Consider the following 21,379-nt stretch of genomic DNA (forward strand, 5'->3'; position numbering starts at 1 on the left):
CATACATGTTTATTTTATTATTCATTAGTTAAATAATTAATTGGAACGTGGAGTCAAGGCTAATGGTCTGAGGAAAACAGACAGGGTCTCAAATGGGCCTAAGAGAATCACTCTTCTCCCTGTGTGGAGCACGTGCGCAGCTCAAGCACTAAGGCAGAGACAACACAATTGATGACAAATCTGAATTAAAAATCACTTTGTGGATTTTCCCCAACAACACTCAGTTTTAACTGACTGTTATGAAGAGCCCTTAAGGGCAGAAGTGCCATCCCAAAGCTCTTACTGTACTGCCTCCTGGGGGAGAAAGGCAGAAGTCAAACCGAGTTTGGGTATGTAAGCACTGTCCCCTAGTCAAACATACGAGGAATATCCAGGTAGAAATGAGCTCAAGAAGAACTGCCACGCAGCGTACCAAGTAAATAAAAACGAGCACACATTAAACAACAAATAATAAAAGTCATAATATGAAAACTCTAAATCATATGGAAAGATAAGTCATTCTCATCTACAGCCAGGGCACTTAATGAAAGTGGCACTGCATCCAAATGCATTCTAAATGTTGTATCAAGACTCAAATTTTTCAGAGGAGGTAGGAAAGCCCCAAAGTGTGGCTTCGACATCATTACTTAGCCAAGATCTGCTCGTCCGCTTCCAATCTGGCCCCAGCCTTTGAAAGGCTAAATAACCAAACGCCCACTTCAGCGGCATGTCTGGGGTCCCTGCGCTTGTTCGTGACCGAGTGATCGCTTTGGCCACCACCATATGTAATCAGTGTAACAAAAAGGGGGGTCACTTGGACCAATAGTTAATATATCTGCATATCCAGTTGCAAATATCCCACACGTAACTTAGGGTAGAAAATCTCATCTATTTTATATGCTGAGATATAAAAACATAATTTTTACTGCAAAAGTAAGATGCTGCAATAATGAATGGTTTGGGCCACTAACTTTACATATAAAACTATTATTTAAAAATCTTAAAAAGCAATTGAAATTAATACATATATTAAAGAGAGAATAAATGCGCTGAATCGTTTATGAAGAATATTATATTTTGGGGGCTTACAACTATTTTTTAAATTTTAAAAGTAATTTAAAATAATAGAGTTAAGACTGTATCAATTCTATATTTATAAAATTGTTTGGCATACCAGCATTCCTAATATTAAACAAGATAATCTTTAAGAATTATATTTAAGTTTTAATTATTTAATCCCAATTAAGTCATAAGTTTTTCAAGAAAAAGCCTATTTGCAAATTCTTCACATCTTGTGAAGATGAATTAAAAGCAGAACGTCAAGTTTACCACTTCAAATTATCATGAGGAGGAAAAATTCCAAACATATATACTAAAAGATCAATAATAAATCATCATTCAATCCAGATGTAATAAAGAATATAAAAAAATCTGGAAAAAAAGAAGAAAGGTTAGAGAAAAACAAGATACCCAACACAGTTTGTTCTGACTAGTCAAACTTCAAAAATCGCAGACTACACAAACGGATCAAGCACACTGCTCTTCATAGTGTTTAGTCTATTTATGGCGCTAAAAACCGTTATCCAAATGATTGCCTTAGGTTATCACTCCATTCACTAGCTGGAAAATGAAACTCTCGACTTTTGAGAGTTGCCCAAACTATGACTCCTAGGAATCCTAGAATTGCTCTGGAAAACATGTTCCTAAAAATAATTTTCCTGACTTATATTCTGCTGTGCACGCGAAGAAAAAAAATGATCATTTTAAATGTGCTACTTCTATATCACGTACATCAGGCATCTGAACAGACAGAAACAACCAGAGTCTCTTTTAAACTTAACGACATAGCGGATTAATGACAAATTCAGCCAGGATTCTCTCCTCGCAAATCTGACTGAAGAAATATTTATAGACTGGAAAACCAGTTTTTAAAATGTCAATGCCATACAATTGTCATCAACAGTGGGACAAATAAGACGAAGGCTACGAATGGTTTAGGAGTCACAAACATGGAGTCAGGACTGGCTTCTTGGGTGTGCAACCTGTGTAGCTGCACAGAGACCTGCACTCAAAAGAGCCTGGGCTTGGTTCAACGTTCTCCTGCTGCAGTCCTGAAATGCTCAATTTTTTAACGAGGAGCCCCATGTTTTTATTTTACCACGGGACCCACATATTATGTAGCCTGTCCTGCGTACATTGATCTGTTCACATCCTTCAGTATGTGTTCAGGAAGGAATGGAACAGGAGAATGGAACAGAAGTCCTGGCCAAAGGAGAAAGACAGCGGGCAGCTCCACCACCCTGCATCAGTGACACGCACACCACCTGACACCAGAGAGACGGTGGAATTGTTCTGTCAGGTACTCAGATGTTCAAACACTATGGAACAGCAAACACCATGTGCTTAGATGGTCACTCCAACAGTAACAATCACAAAAAAACCTTAATCCTACAGTTTGCAGAACTTAGTGCCTGCAGTTTGTTTGCTGGAACCTACTGAAAAAGTAGCTACAAGAAAGTCTTCTAGAGAATCCAAATATTTCTCATCCAACACCTGCTGTAACATCCTCCTGTCCTTCAGCTCCAGCGAAGATGCTGGAATTGCTGTGCGTTTAAGTAAAGGCGAGACGCAGATGGCCTCAGCTGTAACTGAATATTGATTTTAACACTCAGCTTTAGTGTTCTGCCAAAAGGTGCCAAAAGGTAGGCAGATGCTGTCATGACTATAAAAACATAAGATCATGTAAAAGCTTTCCAAAATGCACAGTAATTTTCAGTGTTTTCTCAATTAACAGACACTAAAATTACAATTATTATCTTGACGGGGGTGGGGTCCTGAATTTTTTTGTTTTGTTTTCTTAAAATATTGAAAACCACTGGTCTAACATCTTGCTACAAGAAAGGCAGGTCTCTGGACCAGCAGCATCAGCAGCACCTGAAAGCTTGTTAAAAAGGCAGAATATCAGGGCCCCACAGACCTGCGGGATTGGAACCTGCATTTTGACAAGGTTCCTAGGTCCAACACGTGCATTAAAGGCCGAGAAGCTGCTCCAGACAATAAGGATGCAGCAGCCCTGGCAGCTGAGGGCTGGCGGCGGGGCAAGGGTTCCAGCCCAGAGCGGCCATCTTCAACGAGTTTCCTGAAGACCGCTCTCAGCATCAGTCTCCCTACAGGTATATGGTTTCCTGGTTGCTGTATTTCCATTTGAGGCAGTCATTAGTGAGAACCTCATGCTGCTTACTTGTGTAGCTATGGACAACAGAAATCTATCAGTCCAGGTCTAGCAGAGGCAGCCAACTTTTCATATTTACCCCACTGCCCTGGCACTCCACACATGGCCACTGGGAGTGGTGGACACTGCGACAGCCAGCCTGGACACCGATTTGGTAACACATATCATAACCTCAAAAATGATAACAGTGGACAGCCGTCATTTCTGCCAGCCCAGTGCCTCTCCTTTCGGTAGCAGACTCACTTTTTCTTTGCAAAAACTGTCTCCATTTTCAGACTATGAGGACCGGGTGGCGCTCACCCCAACCCCCCAGATCCACTCCTCAGCTCAAAGGGTGGTCACATGACCCAGGCCTGGCTGCAGAGTGTTCATGGTGGCTCCTTCAGCAAAGGTCACGTGACCCAATCAGGGCTGATCACAATCAGCACCCAGACTTCTTAGATGGGGTTCAAGCTGCAAGGACGTAAATCAGACCATCTTTTCCACCACAGGAACAAAACTCACCAGCCAAAGTAAAGAGCCACCGAAAAGAAACAGAGCCGAGAGATGGAGTGAGACAGACAGAATCCTGACGCCACCAGCTTATGGCCCAGATCCAGCCAAGCCTCAATCTGCCTGCCCACCAAACTTCTCCACTCCTAGTCCCCTCTGCTGTCTTAAAGTTAGTGTGAAACGGGTTCCTCTTACTTGTAGCTGGAAGAGTACTGATTAATACTAACTCTACTGCTAGCACTCTATCTTCAGGAAACAATGTGAGAGACATACGAACATCTATGTAAGAGATTCTTTGCCAAAATTCATTTTTATGGCCTTTTTTTTTCTGTGTTCTACAAATAAAGTAAAATGAAACATTGATAAGAAAAATCGGGAGCATTTAGGAGATTGTGGTAAAATCATTCTGTTATCATTTTTGTCCATCCTTTTAAGGACCTTTTTGTTCTTCCTTAATTAACACTAGATGATTTTTTAAAGGGGGATTTTGTTGTTGTTGTCAACTGCCAAAACATAAAAGTACACTTTCAAATTCAAGGGCTGCAGCACTATTTACAATGGCCAAAAAAAAGGAAATGCAACAACAAAAGTAAATTATGACACACTCATAAAATGTGATACTATTGTGACATTAAAATCATTTTAGACAGTTTAATAAAGATGGGGAAATGACTATATATTTCATTGAATAAAAAAGAAATTATAAAGAAATCATATGGTATGAACCTAATTTTATAAAACATAAATATAACTATACACACTCACAGGAAAAAGACTGAGACAAAATATACCAAAAATGTCATTAAAGGGTAACTCTTATTGGTGGGATGACAAATCATTTTTGTCTTTTTCTTGATTATTTCTCTTAATTTTCAAATTTCCTGTCATTAACTAATATGTAATTTTTAAATAAGCAATCATTTATTTAGGAAATAGATTTAACGTCTTCTAAGGGAATCTTTATTGGCAACAGTGTTCCTATTCCAAGATTCAAAAAATTAATGAATTATGGATGAAAAGTGTTAGAATTTTTTTTTAATTCTTCTACAAAATGTGAAGGAAAGGAGAACATCTGAAGTTGGGAAACAACTAAGTATAAGTGGCATATATTATTAAATTCATGTTAAATGGCTCAAATAACAACCTCTTTTTCTTAGTAAATATTTGCTTTCAATAGTCATAAACAGTAGTTCTTCTTACGAGGCTCCACCTAGGAAAGCCAAGCAGAAAGAGAAATGATGGCAGTAGACAATCCCACAGCAAGAAATAGGATTTGGAGACCACACGGAGGGAAACCTGATGAAACACAGCAGAAAGGGGCCAGCCTGTGTTTTCTAGAGACATTGTTCTACACTCTGTCAAGACCTCGAAAATATGGTAAATACAACCAAATATGGCAGTAAAACCCAGTGTAGTGTATCATTTAGGCAGGCTAGCAGGCCAGATCCCAAAGGGGTAAGAGGAAAAGGCAGCAACCTTCAGAGCTGATCACAGAAGGGAGACGGGCAGGTGGGGCAACAGAAGGAAGGAAAGTGAAACTTAGAGATCTAAAAAGGATGGGGAAAGGCAGACTGGAAAGAGAGCATGCACTTGAGCTAAGCAGGTGGCAACAAGCACCCACCACAGAAAAGAGAACGGATATATTCCAAGGAAGTTAAATTTTCAAACTCAAGCCCTGATGCAAAAACATGGCTCCAACAGAGGATTCTTAAGACAGTGAAATTAATCTGTATGATACTATAAAGGTGGGTATGTGTCATTATACCTCCATCAGAACCCACAGAATGTACAACACCAAAAGTGAGTCCTATTGCATGGTATGAACTGTGGAAGATGATGTGTCAATGTAAATTCACCAAATTCCAAGCACTCTGGTGCAAGACGTTGACAGTGGGGGAGGCTGTGCTTGTGTAGGGGCAGGGGGCATATTGGAACTCTCTATGCTTCCCACTCAATTTTGCTGTCAACCTAAAAGTGCCCTAAAAAATAAAGTCTATTATTTTAAAAAAATGTTTGGTTCCAAAGAACTAAACTAACTTAGCTCCGACCCTTCCAAAATGTTTGCTCTTAAAATACTTGGGAGATTTGAACGATAGAAGCGCTGGCTTACGCCCACCATCAGTGTAGCCACAGAATCAAACAGAGTCTTTGGAGAAACAGCAAAAAACATGATGCAGGAAACCTGAGGTTGTCCCAGTCTCTAACTGGGCTCTTCACTCACAACTAGATTGTCTGCAAGGAAAACTGACTTGTCTTTAAGGGCCCTAAGAGGAGCAAAATTAACCTGACTGGAACACGACAAGCCACCTCACAGCCTTCCAAATCCCACCCATCGTGGCAAGAACAAATTCAGACCTCATCCTCAGCCATCTGTTGTGCGTTTCCTGAGTGCGTTACTGGGCACACAGATTAGAACACACCACACGAAACCCAAGCCAGTGGGAATCTTTGCGGCTGCTCTCTGCGACAGAAACAGCCCACATGAAAGGCATCGGGACATATCTTCTTTGAGGTTGTGCACGTATTAAATATTTTCCCCTTTGCAAGCCCATCATTGTCTAAAAGTGCCGAAATTGGGCAATACATTTCTTAATACTGAAAAAGAAAAACAAACAAAAAGGGTGGCTTTTTTTTTAGTTCTTTGACAGTGCTCCATAAATCAAGACGGAGCTGTACACCTGTGTCACTCACCCACCTATTTGGTTCCTAAAAACACATGCAACGGCCTCGATGTCTAGCGCTAACCCTGTGCCTCACTCTGCACAATGCAAATGTAACATTAAAAAGAAATGTTTTAAAATGTTTAAAAATATTTGCCTTGTTTTCTGGAACAATTTGAAGTATAACTATCTCAATGCTGTAAAGCATGCAAGCCTCTGCTTTAATTTTCAAACACTTTGAACCCAGATTTCAGGGGTCATAAAAAGGAGTTTTATTTATTTTTTTAAAGATTGGCACCTGGGCTAACAACTGTTGCCAATCTTTTTTTTTTTTCTGCTTTATCTCCCCAAACCGCCCCTGTACATAGTTGTATATCTTAGTTGCAGGTCCTTCTAGTTGTGGGAAAAACGGAGTTTTATATTAAAAGCTCTAAATGTAGCTTTCTTCCAGGAAAAAGGAGGAAGAAGGAGGGGGATTAAGACTAAAACACTCTGATTTGCACAATTTAACAAAATCTTTCAAATTTCTCAATATGTATTCCCACTGACCCAGCAATTCCACTTCTAGGAATTTTCCACAAATATACTTACATATTCACATGAATGAGTATACAAAATGATGTTCAGGGCTACTTCAACGATTCCATTAAAACTGGAAACAGGGGCCGGCCCAGTGGCGCAGTGGTTAAGTGCACACGTTCTGCTTTGGCGGCCCAGGGTTCACTGGTTCGGATCCCGGGTGTAGACATGGCACTGCTTGGCAAAAGCCACGCTGTGGTAGGCGCCCCACATATAATGTAGAGGAAGATGGGCACGGAGTTTAGCTTAGGGCCAGTCTTCCTCAGCAAAAAGAGGAGGATTGGCAGCAGATGTTAGCTCAGTGCTAATCTTCTCTCAAAAAAAAAAAAAAAAAAAAAACTGGAAACAACCCGCCAGCCGGTGGGTAGTGGTTGAGCTCCCGCAGCCCGGTGGGCGGCCTGGGAGTCACAGGCCCGGATCCAGGCACAGACCTGCACACCGCTCATCAAGCCACGCTGTGGCCGATGCCCACCAACAAAATAGAGGAAGACTAGCACAGGTGTTAGCTCAGGGACAATCTTCCTCACCATAAAAAACTGGAAACAACCTAAATGTCCATGAACTGATGAACCGTTTAAATCAATGAGGGATTTTTCATATTATGCACCAATTTTTAAAAACGAGGTTGACGTATCTATGTATCTTGCCATGAAAAGATGTCCAAAACATACTGTTAAGCGGAGAAAAGCAAATCACAGAACAATTTTAAAGACCTGTACGCTGGGAAATTTCTGGTAAGGTATACACAAAAATGACACTGAGTTGAGGATTAAGAGAACCTTCTGTTTCTACATTACACATTTGTCTGCATTGTTTGAATTTTTTTACAAGCTTGCAAACGCTTTTGTAATCTCTTTTTGAATTAAACACAAAGTCATGCAAAAAGTCCCAATAAATACATTAGCCTGGAAAAAATTCATTGATCCAATATCTGTGTGTAATGACTACAGACCATGATAATTTGCAGAGCCCAAATTCCCTAGTTATTCAGGCGGCATCTGAGCAGAACCCCGTTGGATGCCTTTGCTGGAAAGAAACCTTCCAAGTTAGCACCACACTTGCCTCAAGCGCCACGCGAGCGTCCAGCCTCCGCCGTGAAGTCCGCCGCTGGGGGAACAGCTCGGCTCCTCGCGCGGCGGCGCGTCCCGCTGTCCCCGCGCCCCGCCCGCGCCGCCGGCTTTCGTTTCCCGCTGAACGGAAAGTGAAACTCGCGGCCGGCGGCGCGGGGAGGGGCGGCGCGGAGGGCGCCTTCGCGTTTAACCAGACGCGCCCTGCTTCCGACAGATGCCGTTTGTCCGCGCCTCTTTGTACCTGACGGTGTAAGATCCCTGGAAGTTGGGTAAGTCTTACAATCGTCTGCTGTTTCCTAGTATACGTGGCAGCGTTTTTTCCTCTCTTAATGCTACGATACAGTTTCTTGGATTGTGCATCTGATAAGCGATGGCCTATCGCGTCGGTGCAATAGGGCACAGAGGTGAGGTGTCGTCCTTCTGCGGCGGAGCCAGCGCAGAGGATCTGGCGAATGATGGAGCGGGTCGGGAAAGGAAGGCGAGCTGCTCTCCCTCCGCGGAACCTCGAGGGGCGGCGTCCAACTGTGCGACCTGCCATTTCCTGGATCCCTGAAATAGGCCAGGCTCTACTCAGTTCTAACCCTAATAATCTATTCAGCAGCCTCTTGATGTAGGCTCCATTTTTATCCCTGTTTATAGGAGGGAATATTAAATTTCAAAGAAGTTAAGTGACCTGCCCAAGGTCACAAGATTGTGAATGGTGGAGCCCAGATTCCAAAGGTGTCTGACCCCACAGCCTTCAGGTTTAACCACCACTACCGCCAGCTGTGCCTTCAGTTTCCCCCCTTCATACAGAATAAGAGGTCAGCGACATGAGAAGTTCAGCTGGTGGGCGTGCGGGTATATACAAGGTTAAAGGATCTATAACAGGCACACCGGAAATGTAAATGTTAATTACAAAGAGGAAAAGAAGGACTTTCACAATAGCAGTGGACACCATCAGTGATGGGAAAACTGAAATTATGTGCCATCTGTTAGGATGAAATGAAAAGAACCCAGCATCACTTCTGTGATAGTCCTATCAAAAATGCAGAGCCTCAATCCAATCATGAGAAAGCATCTAACACACAGTGAAGAACATTCTACAGAATAGCTGGCCTGTAATCTTCAAAAGTGTCAAGGTCATGAAAATCAAAGAAGGGATGAGAAACTGTTCCAGACCAAAGAGAGAATTACGACTGGATCCTTTTGCTATAAAGGACAGTATTGGGGCAACTGGTGCAACTTGAATGGGGTCTGAGGATTAGGTAGTAGTAATTTCATACTAAGGTATTAGGGAGAAATGAAGCATCATGTGGAAAATTTACTCTCAAATAGTTCAAGAAAAGAATTTTTGTACTGTACTTGCAATTTTTCTGTAAGTTTAATGTTGTTTCAGAAGTCTTTAATGTAAAAAATGATATGAACTGGTAGTTTTTTTCCTGAAGACTTACCAGACTTGTGCTCTTTGAAAGAGTTAGTTGAAAGATTTTTCAAAACCACCCAAGAAAGAGTTTAAATTGAAACTTCGTAATACTTATTTCAAAAGAACGTTTGGGCCCTGAGAAGCATTTTCTCTTTGCATGGTATTGCTGCCTATTTGGGATATTTTCAGTGTCACTGAAATTTCCATCAGCTGAATTTCTTTCTCTCTTTTTCCTTTTTTCTTTTTCAATTTGGAGTGTGAGGCAAGAAGGCACACCTAATCACCTCACTGGAAAATTCTGCCTAAAAATCTGGTCCCAGAGGAAGACGCTTGGCTGACTTCATGGGGTGAACCAGTTCTCCTTCACGGGGGAGGCTAGTGCAGAGAAAAGCAGTTTATCCAAGGTGAAGAGCAACTTGCAGAAGCTGACACTGATTTTTGCTGTAGGAAAAAGGCAGGGTGTTTTGCATGGGATAAGGACAAGCGGTGTTTTAAGAAAGATCAAAGTCCATGACTAATAAAGTCTTAGTACCTTGTCACAAAGGTCATTTCTCTACACATTCATGTGGCTTCGTGTGACCGATTTGTTCATTCCCTCTCCACACCTCTTTCTCTTGCCTATTTTCTTCTCTGCATTTTGTCAAGATATGCTTTTTTTGTTTTAAATTTTACTTTATTTTGCATGGTTCCAAAAATAAATACTAAATTTGCTTTGGAGGTGTACATATTGAATCCGCCTCACAGCATTCATTTGGGTAAACACCTTCTCCTACAGAGCAGAGGGCGGTGCTGAGTGGGCAAGTCACACGGACCTCTAAGTTTCATTTTCTCCGGCATGGGTTTCAGGCTACAACTAACGTGGACTGTGGATTGGCTCCTGTTACCTTTCCTACTCATTCTCTATCCCCTAGCACTTTGTTGACTTAGTGGAGGACTTTTGTTTAAATTAAATATTTTATTTTGGAAAGTAAATTTTAAACATACAGAAAAGTTATACAAATTTACAATGACCCTATATACTCTTCACTCATTATTAAAATTTTGGCACAGTTGCTTTAGTGCTCTTCTCTCTCACACACACAAACACACACACACACATCTACGTGTATATATATTAAATCAGTTTGGTTTGGGGGGGCGACTCTTTGAGAGAAAATTGCAGAGATTAAGGTTCTTCAGCCCTAAATAATTCAATGTATCTACTAGAATCAAAATATTTTCTGACGTAACCCCAGTACAATTATTATCAAGTTCAGGAAATTTAATTTTCCAACATATACAGTCAATAGTCAAACTTGGCTAATTATCCCAATATTGTCCTTTATATCAACTTTTTTCCAATACAGAATTCAAACCATAATCTTACGCATTTAGGTTTTTTATTATTAAACTTTTTATTTTGAGATAATTATAGTCATATGCAGTTGTGAGAAATAATGCAGAGAGATTCGAGCTTTTCCATTTCGTCAAACTGTGGTCCGTATTACAACCAGGATACTGACATTGACGCAGCCAACGGCAATACAGAACATTGCCACCAACACAAGAATCCCTCATGTTGCCCCTTTATAGCCATATCTACTTTCTTCCTACCCTACCCCCTCCTTAACCTCTGGCAACTACTAATCTATTCTCTATTTCTATGATTTTGTCATTTCAAAAATGTTATCTAAATGGAATCACACAGTATGTCACCTTTTGGGATTGACTTTTTTTCACGCAGCGTAATTCTTTGGCGATTTATCCAGATTGTTGGGTATATCAATGGTTTGTTCCTTTTTATTGCTGAGTAGTAGTCTATGATATGAATGTACCATAGTTTGTTTAACAATTCATCTGTTGAAGAATATCTGAGTTATTTACAGGTTTTGTCTGTTACAAATAAAACTGCTATTAACAATTGTATAAAAGTTTTTTGTGGGGGCCAGCCCAGTGGCATAGTGGTTAAGTTCATGCACTCTGCTTTGGCAGCCCGGGGTTTGTGGGTTCAGATCCTGAGCATGGACCTACACGCTGCTCGTCAAGCCACACTGTGGTGGTGTCCTGCGTATAAAATAGAGGAAGATTGGCACAGATGTTAGCTCAGGGCCAGTCTTCCTCAAGCAAAAAGAGGGAGTTTGGCAACAGATATTAGCTCAGGGCTGATCTTCCTCACCACAAAAAAAGGGAAAAAAAAGTTTTTTGTGTGGAAATAAGTTTTTCTTTTTCTGAGATAGATGCCCAGGAGTGCAGTTTTAGGTGGTATGGTAGTGCATGCCTAATTTTTAGGAAATCGTCAATTCTTTTCCAGAGTGACTAACATTTCACATTCCCACCAGCAGTATATATGTGATGCAGTTTCCCTGCATCCCTGCCAGCATGTAGTGTTATGATTCTTTTTTATTTAGCCATTCTGACAGGTGTATAGTAATATCTCATTGTGTGTCTCATATTTCATTTAGTTTTAATGTCTCTAGTTTCCTTTCATCTGGAGTTGACCTTTTATTGTCCTTCATGACACTGACATTTTTAGAGTACAGGCCTGTTGTTTCCTAGAATGTCTCTTAATTTGGATTGGTCAGCTTGTTTCCTCACGATTTGACTCAGATTTTGCATTTTGACAACAGTAGGACATACGTGATGCTGTGGTCTCTGTGCGTCACATCAGGAGCCACCCGCTGCCAGTTTCTCTTATTATTGGTGATGAGAACTTTCCTCACCTCGTTAAGGTAGTGTCTACCAGATTTCGCCACTATAAAGGTACCTGTTTCTCCCTTTCAATTAATAAGTAACGTGAGATGAGATACCTTGAAGAATGTGTGAACATTGTTTAACCCATGAGAACTGCAAAAGTTTTCCGCACAAACACTCCATTCAAACCCCTGCACTAAGAGACTTGGCCAAACTTTAACAGCTTCTAGCAGCCTAAAGCCACAGCCCTGGGACAAAGCCCCCTTTTGAGTTCCTGTCTGGAAAAGCTCAGGGCTGTGAAAATAATTCACTGTTTGTTCTAACCAACACCCTATGATAGGCCCTTGACCTCCCCTTCTTAGAGCACTTACTAAAAACAGCTTGCACTTGTGCATCCTTTCCTGTCCCTTCGAAATGTATATGTATCTCCTACAACTCAGGAGCATCTTTCTCAAGGACCTGAAAGCCATTCCTTTGAAATATCACCAGGAAGGATAGGGCCCTTGTCTCCCAGCCTCTGTGCGAGGACAAAATCCTCACTTCGGTAATTTCTGAAAGTAGACACAGCTGGCCTAGTCACATGTACACTGACCAACCTTTTCTGACTTTTCACTCGAGCCCCCCTCACTCCCCCTCCCCACACCTTCATTTTCCCTTGGAAACGCCCATCTCCTCTGTGCAAATCAGAATGGAGCTCAGCTCTTCCCCTGACTGTCAGTAATACTGAGTAAGATCTGTTTTCACTGCTTTAACTAGTATCTGGCTTTGTTTATCTTTGACCCCCAAGAAACTTTCATGGAATGGTTTTAGCTCCCCCTAATGATTCTATCATGGTCCTTCTGTGTTTATTATGGCATTCTGCTCAAAGAGCTTTCCCTTCTCCCCCTCCTCTCTGCCTGTTTCTTCACATCAGTATGGACTCAGGAATTCTTTTATATTCGATGTGTAGTGTCATTATTAATTTTTTTAATAATTTTTTTCTTTGAGGAGGATTAGCCCTGAGCTGACATATGCTGCCAGTCTTCCTCTTTTTGCTGAGGAAGGCTGGCCTTGAGCCAACATCTGTGCCCATCTTCCTCTACCTTGTATGTGGGACGCCTCCCACAGCATGGCTTGCCAAGCAGTTTGTAGGTCTGCACCCGGGATACAAACCAGCAAACTCCGGGCCGCCAAAGCGGAATGTGCGAACTTAACCACTGTGCCACCGGGACAGCCCCTGTCATTATTAATTTTGATGTTCAATTGGCCAATAGGAGCTCTGTTATACTGGTTCCTATGTCCTTATGCATGTTCCCCATCATTTTTTAAGTACTTCCTTACCTTCTGGCACAAGATATTTTAGGTTCATTTTGTACTTTTCCTGCCTCAGCCCTGAAATCAGCCAATTCTTCAATGACTCATGGTTCCTTTAAGAGGGGAATGGTATTTAGAAACCAAGATCCAGGCACCAGATGTTCTCATTGCCAGTGGGGTGTCATTGCTTCTAGGTCCTTTCAGTAGCAGAGCTAGGAAATAGAATTTTATTAAAAACAAACATGAGTTCATAGTGAAGACTCCAATTCCAACCCAATTTTACAATATTACCCAATATTACATACAGAGTTATTCCTGACTCTGTCCCATTCCATAATTGTATATTCCTTCTTCTACAGTGAGAACCCTGACTCCCGTTAGTATCAATTTATTTATTTGTTTGCTTAATCTGACAACACACACACAGTTGTTTCAGAACAGCTATACCCATACTCCTACCAACAGCAAACCTACCAAATAAAGTTCAAGATTTCTTTGCCATTCTTTTTATCTTTACACAGAAGATATATAGTCAGAGTATTATGTTCAATACTGTGGATCAGATTTTTTTCTCCATATATATGGTTGTGGTATTCGTTGGTTATACAGTTCAATGTATTTGTTTCTGTATGATGTAGTTTCAGGTGCCAATGGCATCTTTGGTGCATCTGTTGTGGATAAGAGCACAGGAAAATAGAACAATATTACCATCAAAAATGACAAGGGCCACTTGAGCAAGGAAGACAGTGAGCATAATGTCCAAGAAGCTAAGAAGTACAAAGCTGAATATGAGAAGCAGAGGAATATAGGGTCTTTCCAGACACCTTCAGTGCATGAACTATGCATTCAACATGAAACAATGGTTAAAGATGAGAAACTTTGGGGCCAGCCCAGTGGCATAGTGGTTCAGTTCACATGCTCCACTGTGGCTGCCCAGGGTTCATGGGTTCAGATCCCGAGTGTGAACCTACACACCGCTCATCAAGCCATGTGGTGGTGGCATCCCACATACAAAATAGAGGAAGATCGGCACAGATGTTAGCCCAGGGACAATCTTCCTCAAGCAGAAAGAGGAAAATTGACAACAGATGTTAGCTCAGGGCTAATCTTCCTCACCAAAAAAAAAAAAGGGAGAGAAACTTCAAGGCAAAATCAAAGATGAGGACAAATAGAAGATCCTTGACAAGTATAATGAAGTTATCAACTGGTTCAATTAGAATCAGACTGCAGAGAAGGAAGACATTGGACATCAGCAGGAAGAGCTGGAAACAATCTGCAACTTTATCAAGTTGTACCAGAGTGCAAGAGGCATGCCAGGAGGAATGGCTGGGGCCTCCCTGGTAATGGAGCTCCTGCATCCGTGGTGCCTCTTCTGGGCCCACCATTGAAGCAGTTAGTTAAGTCAACCTGAGCACAGATACCTCAGCATTGCTCCACAGTAAAAAATTGAAGGAGCCAAATTTATAGCAAATTGAGTGACAGTTTTAAGGTTACTAGACTAAATTACTGGGCATTCTCATTACTTGAATAGGGAATATGTACACAGGAAAAGGAGGTAACATTGCATTTTATTAGCATTGTGTTGTAAGTGGAAAATACAGTTTATTAAACAAAAGCTGCATTTAAAATCAGTGCAAAAAGAAGCTTATTTTAAAAAAATGTTTGGTCAGTCCAAAGTTTCAAAAGGAAAAAATCACTGGGCAGGCTCATCAGAATGGAGATGGCAGAAGAAAAAATTAGTGAACTTGAAGATTTGAGTAATAAAAATTACCCAATATTAAAAGCAGAGAGAAAATAGACTGAAAAAAATTAATAGAGCCTCAGTGGCCTGTGGTGCTGTAATGAAAGATCTGACATTCACGTCATGAAGTTCCAAAAAAAGAGAAGAAGGTGTGAGGCCGAAAAGTATTCAATGATACGATGGCTGAAAATTTCCCAAATTTGGCAAAAAACGTAAACCTACAGATTCAAGAAAGTGCGTGGACTCCCAACAAGATAAGACCAAAGAAATCCATATCAATAAACATTGTAATGAAGCTTCTGTAAACTAAAGGCAAAGAAAAGGAGCAAGACAGAAATGACATCTTTTCTGTAAAGGAAAAGCATTTCAAAAGAGTGACAGTGGATTTCTCCTCAGGGTCCGGAGAGGCCAAAGCAAAGTGGCCCAACATTCTCAAGTGCTGGAAGAATAGAGCCGGCAACCAAGAATCCCATCATCCAGCGAAAACACACTTCAGGAATGAAAGAGATAGCAAGACATTGTCGGATGAAGGGTAACTGAGAGAATGCGCCACCAGCAGACCTGCCCTGAAAGAGCGGCTACAGGAAGCTCTTGACATTGAAAGGAAATGATACAAGAAAGAATCTTAGAACATCAAGGAGGAATACAGAACAACACAAAGGGTAAAAATATCGGGAAATACACTAGACTTTCCTTCTCCTCTTCAGTCTTCTAGAGTATCTTTGATGGTTGAAGCAAAAATTATAACATTGTCCAATGTTGTTCTCAAAGTATCTAAAAGAAATATTTGAGATAAATGTTATAAATGAGGGAGGGCAAAAAGGACTTAAAGGAATGTAAGATCTCTACACTTCACTTAAACTGGTAAAATGTCCACAGTAGACTGTGATACCAATATAATGTAGCACCTAGAGCAACCACTGCAGAATTTACACAAAGAGATACACTCAAAATCACTATAGATAAATAAAAATGGAATTCTAAAGCAAGGCACAAATAACCCATAAGAGGCGGTAAAAAGAAAACAGAGAATAAAAGAACAGAGGAAAAAATGGATAAAAAAATTAAACAGCAAGCCTAAGCCCTAACATAACAATAATTGCATTCAATGTAAATGGTCTACAGGCCAGCACCCATGGCCTAGTGGTTAAGTTTGGCACTGTCTGCTTCAGCGGCCCAGGTTTGGTTCCCAGGCATGGACCTATACCACTTGTCTGTCAGTGGCCATGCCGTGGAGTTGGTTCACATACAAAAAGAGGAAGATTGGCAACAGATGTTAGCTCAGGGTGAACTTCTTCAGCAAAAATAAAGTAAATGGTCTAAAGACATGGATTAAAAGACAGATTGGCAGAGTGAGTTAAAAAAAAAAAACATAAACCAACGATATGCTGTCTACAAGAAACTCACTCCAAATGTAATGATATAGTAGGTTGATAGTAAACCATGCAAACAATAATCAAAAACAGCAGCAGTGGCTATATTAATATCAGATAGAGTGGAATTCAGAGCAAAGAAAACTATAAGGGACATTATATAATGATAAAAGGATCAATCCACCAAGAAGACATGGAAATCCTAAACGTGTATGCATCAAAAAGTACAGATGCTGGGGCCGGCCTAGTGGCGCAGCGGTTAAGTTCAAATGTTCTGCTTCGGTGGCCTGGGGTTTGCAGGTTCGCATCCCAGATGCAGACCTACACACCGCTTGTCAAGCCATGCTGTGGCAGGCGTCCCACACAAAATAGAGGAAGATGGGCATGGATGTTAGCTCAGGGCTTATCTTCCTCAAAAAAAAAGTACAGATGCTGAGCCAGCCCTGGTGGTCTAGTGGTTAAGATTCGGCACTCTCACCACCGTGGCCTGGGTTTGTTTCTGGGTCATGGAACTACACCACCCATCTGTCAGTTGTCATACTGCAGCAGGGGCTCTCAGAGAGAACTAAAAACTAACAACTAGGATACACAACCATGCACTGAAGCTTAAAAAAAAAAAAGTACAGATGCCAAATATGTAAAGCAAAAAGTGATAGAACTAAAAGGAGAAATAGACAAATCTACATTTATAGTTAGTGATGTCAAGACCCTTCTCTCAATAGTTGATAGACAGCTAGACAGAAAAATCAGCAAGGATAATAGAACTCAGCAATGCCATCAACCAACAGTATCTAATCGATATTTATAGAACACTTTATCCAACAACAGCAGAATACATATTCTTTTCAAGTGCACATGGAACGTTTACCAAGACAGACCATTTCCGACCACTGATACAGCATATCAAAATTGTGGGACATAGCTAAAGCTTTCTAAGAAAGAAATTTATAGCATTTAGATGCTTGTGTTAAAAAAGAAGAAAATTCTCAAATCAGTAAACTAAGTTCTCACCTTAAGAAACTAGAAAAACAAGAGCAAGATAAACCCAATTCGAGCAGAAGGAAGAAAATAATAAAGATAAGAACATAAATCAATGAAATGGAAAAACAGATACACAATGAAAAAAAACAAAGAAACAGAAAGTTTATTCTTTGAAAAGATCAATAAAATTGACAAATCTCCAGCACAACTGACAAAGAGAAAAAGAAGATACAAATTATCACTCTCAGGAATTAAACAGGGGATGCTGCTGGAGACCCTGCAGATAGAAGAGCATAAGCAGAGAATACTACAAACAATTCTACACACAGAACTTTGACAACTTACTTTAACGGGACCATCCTTGAAAAGTACAAACTACCACAACTCACCAATATGAAAGAAATGATTTGAATAACCCTATAACTTTTAGAGAAATTGAACTTTTAATTTTTAAAACTCCCCAAAAAAGAAATCTCCAGGCCCAGCTGGTTTCACTGTCGGAGTCTATGAAGTATTTTAAGAATTATCATCAATTCTACACTTCCAGAAAGTAGAAGAGGAGGCAGCGCTTCCCAACTCATTTTATGAGACCTGACTGCCTGATACCAAGTCAGACAAAGACAATACAAAAAAGAGAAAACCGCAGGCCAATATCTCTCATGAATATTGTGCAAAAATCCTGCACAAAATATTAGCAAATAGAATTCAGCAATATACAAAAAGAATTATATACTTCGACCAAGTAGGGTTTTTTTTTTAAGGATTTTATTTTTTCCTTTTTCTCCCCAAAGCCCCCCGGTACATAGTTGCACATTCTTCATTGTGGGTCCTTCTAGTTGTGGCATGCGGGACGCTGCCTCAGCGTGGTTTGATGAGCAGTGCCATGTCCGCGCCCAGCATTCGAACCAACGAAACACTGGGCCGCCTGCAGCGGAGCGCACGAACTTAACCACTCGGCCACGGGGCCAGCCCCCAAGTAGGATTTTATTCCAGGGATGCAAGTCTGGTTCAATGTTCAAAAATTAATGTAATCCACCATATTAGCAGGCTAACAATCATTCAACTGATCCAAGAAAAGCATTTAACAAAATTCAACCCCTATTCATGATTTAAAACTCTTAGAAAACTAGTAATAGAAGGGAACTTACGTCCTATATAATTCCATTTATATAACTTTTTCAAAGTGATAAATTATGGAGATGGAAAACAAATTAACGGTTGCCAGTGGTTAAGGGTGGTTGGGAGAGAGGGATGAGTGTGAGTGTCAAGGGATAGCAGGAGAGAAATTGTTCCTCAAGATGATGGAACAGTTCCTCATCTTGATTGCAGTGGTAATTACATGAATCTACACGTGATAAAATGGCATAGAGGTACACACATGTTGTGTCAATGTCACTTTCCTGGTTTTGATATGTAAAATATAATTGGAGGAAACTGGGTAAAGGGTACACTCAACCTCTCTGTACTGTTTTTGTGACTTCTTATGAATCTATAATTATTTCACAATAAAAGGGTTTTTTTTTTTAAAAAAAAAAGGTGATGTGCATTTTTACTGGATTGCATTAAATGTATAAATTAACTTACGGAGAATAATATGTTTATTTTGTTGAATTACTAACCAATAATAAGGAATGTCTTTAAATTTGCTTGTCTACTTTTGTGTCTTTGAATTTAAAGGTTTTCTCATAAAGGCTTCTAAATATTTCTTAAGTTGTAATTTCTAAGTATTTCTCTTTTTGTTGCTGTTAATGGAGGTTTTCTCTTTCACTGTATCCTAACTAATTATCATGTTTGTAAAATGAAGGCTATTAATTCTTGGAAGTTAATATCCTACTTTACTGACATATTTTGTTTTTTAGTCTTATTATGCATAGGATTTTCCAAATGTACCAAGATATCATCTACAAATAGAGTTTTACATCTTCATTTTCATTTATTCTTCTTCTAATTATTTTCCCTTATCTAACTGCATTAGATAATACTTCTAGTACGAGTTAAATAGTAGTGGAGATACTAGGCATCCTGCACCCTTGCCTTGTTCTTGACCTTGATGGAATGCCTCTAGTGTTTCCCCATTAAGAAGCTGGCTTTAAGACTGATGGAATTCCTAATGTTGAACCAGAGTGGAATTCCTGGAATAAATCCCTCTTGGTTGTGCTGTATTTTTTTAGTGTGGTATGACTTCTGTTTACTAATATTTTACTAATGATTTTTGCATTCACATTTATAAGGAAAGCCCCTTTATGTGTTTTTAAATTTCCCCCCACTGCAAGATAATGGGACCTGCTTAGGTGGACCATGTTCTGCCTCATTGACCTTGAGCCGAATCAACAGCCTTACAGCCTTTTAGTTTCTAAGCCCCAAATACAATATATAGAAGGTCACGTAAGGAAGTCCATTCTGCATATTCATGAAAAAATGTGGATAAATGAGGGCCCACCTTTACTGTTGAGGATTCTGTTGCATAAGAGAAGGAAGGCCATCCTAAGCACTACAAAATTTGCTTATCAGCATTGATATCCTCCCTTTCTGCTCCACTCGCTCTCTCACACTCACTTGTATCATCCCTAAAATGGTCAACATGATAAATTTGTCACAAGGCCTAAAAAAAAAAAGCTAATTATAGCAGTGGTTTTTGTTTGTTTTTGTTTTTGTTTTTCAATCTTCTTTTTTTCCTGCTTTTTCTCCCCAAAGACCCCCAGTACATAATTGCATATTTTAGTTGCAGGTCCTTCTAGTTGTGGCATGTCGGACGCCGCCTCAGCATGGCCTGACGAGCGGTGCCATGTCCGCGCCCAGGATCCGAACCAGGGAAACCCCAGGCCGCCGAAGCGGAGCACACGAACTTAACCACTAGGCCATGGGGATGGCCCCTGTTGTTTTTTTAAGGTAGACAGTTTGGATTCACAACACAAAAAGGGAAGTTTTTGGTCCCTTTAGCAGATTTGCATTGTAATAGGAAAAGCAGTTCCACTGGAGTAGACTCAGTGACCCTTGAAAACTCAGAATAGTGGGGCTAGTGGCAATTTTGTGTTAGAGAAAAGTTAAATGCTGATCAAATTGCTGATAGAATCAGCAGTTTGGAGAAAATAAGCATAATAACTTCTTTCTTAGAAGGTTCATTTTGGAGCCTAAGTTGATGCTGTCAAAGGCTGGAGTCTGTCTCTCTCGTTGAAAATTCAGGACCCAGGACTGCAGATGCTGGGGTAAGGGGTATATATTAACATCCATGCTCCCAACTGGAAAGAACCAAGAAGTACATTCAGAAACTGGGCAGAAAATGAAAGATGATTTCACTGGATATTATGTTAACTATGGACTCTTCTAATTCCTAGGGTAAAGCATAAAAAAGTAAAAATGACTTTTTTTTCTGTAGGTGAAAATGACTTAGGTGTCCCTGAGAGCTGGCATTAGGATTCAAGAAACTGGATAACCCAGGCTAAAACCAAGTGAGCTCGCCAGCAGCCTGCTGAAGGCTGTCACACCAGTCTCTTATCGAGTGTCTGCCAAACTTGCTTTAAGGTCTTAAGAAGCCTCACCAATCCCCTGCTGGAGAAAGAATTACAAAGCTGCCTGTGGCAGGCAATGGTTGAGAATCACCCACTTTCCTATTGACCCTCTTTGTAGGGACACATCTCCAATTCTAAAATCCCATAATCCCACTTCATTAACAAAGCCATAAAAGCTGAGCAGGGCTAGAGGTGCCCAACCCCACCAAATGAGGAGAAATGGAAGAGGAGACACTGGGGGGAAATATATCCAAGGCCCTTATGTATCATCATCTCTCAAACTTTCCTGCTGCCCCATTCCCCTTTACTCATACCTCGTAGACATCTCTTCTGTGACTTTGCCATTTGTGTTTATTTTAACCTAATTCACATAAACCTAGAGGAAAGGAACATAC

General features: G+C 40.5%; 1 protein-coding gene and 1 long non-coding RNA gene across 3 annotated transcripts in view; one reads left to right on the forward strand and one right to left on the reverse strand.

The window, feature by feature from the left end:
- Positions 1-19,939, reverse strand: part of USP18 (ubiquitin specific peptidase 18) — a 59,957-nt gene extending 40,018 nt beyond the window's left edge. Inside the window, exons 1-2 of one of the 2 annotated variants that reach the window (XM_023642820.2) lie at positions 13,855-19,939; positions 13,408-13,592 (exon numbers count right to left, since the gene is read on the reverse strand). The gene's annotated coding sequence lies outside the window, so the exon portion shown is untranslated. Of the gene's footprint in view, positions 1-8,004; positions 8,201-13,407; positions 13,593-13,854 lie in introns of those variants that run through there. The other variant, XM_014740623.3, reaches the window with a different exon arrangement.
- On the forward strand, positions 8,145-9,977 carry LOC138924633 (uncharacterized). Its single transcript, XR_011439639.1, has 2 exons — positions 8,145-8,281; positions 9,674-9,977. It is a non-coding gene; the product is annotated as an uncharacterized lncRNA (long non-coding RNA).
- Positions 19,940-21,379: the final 1,440 nt, after the last annotated feature.

Source organism: Equus caballus, chromosome 6 (genome assembly GCF_041296265.1).
Source record: "Equus caballus isolate H_3958 breed thoroughbred chromosome 6, TB-T2T, whole genome shotgun sequence".
Taxonomy (NCBI): domain Eukaryota; kingdom Metazoa; phylum Chordata; class Mammalia; order Perissodactyla; family Equidae; genus Equus; species Equus caballus.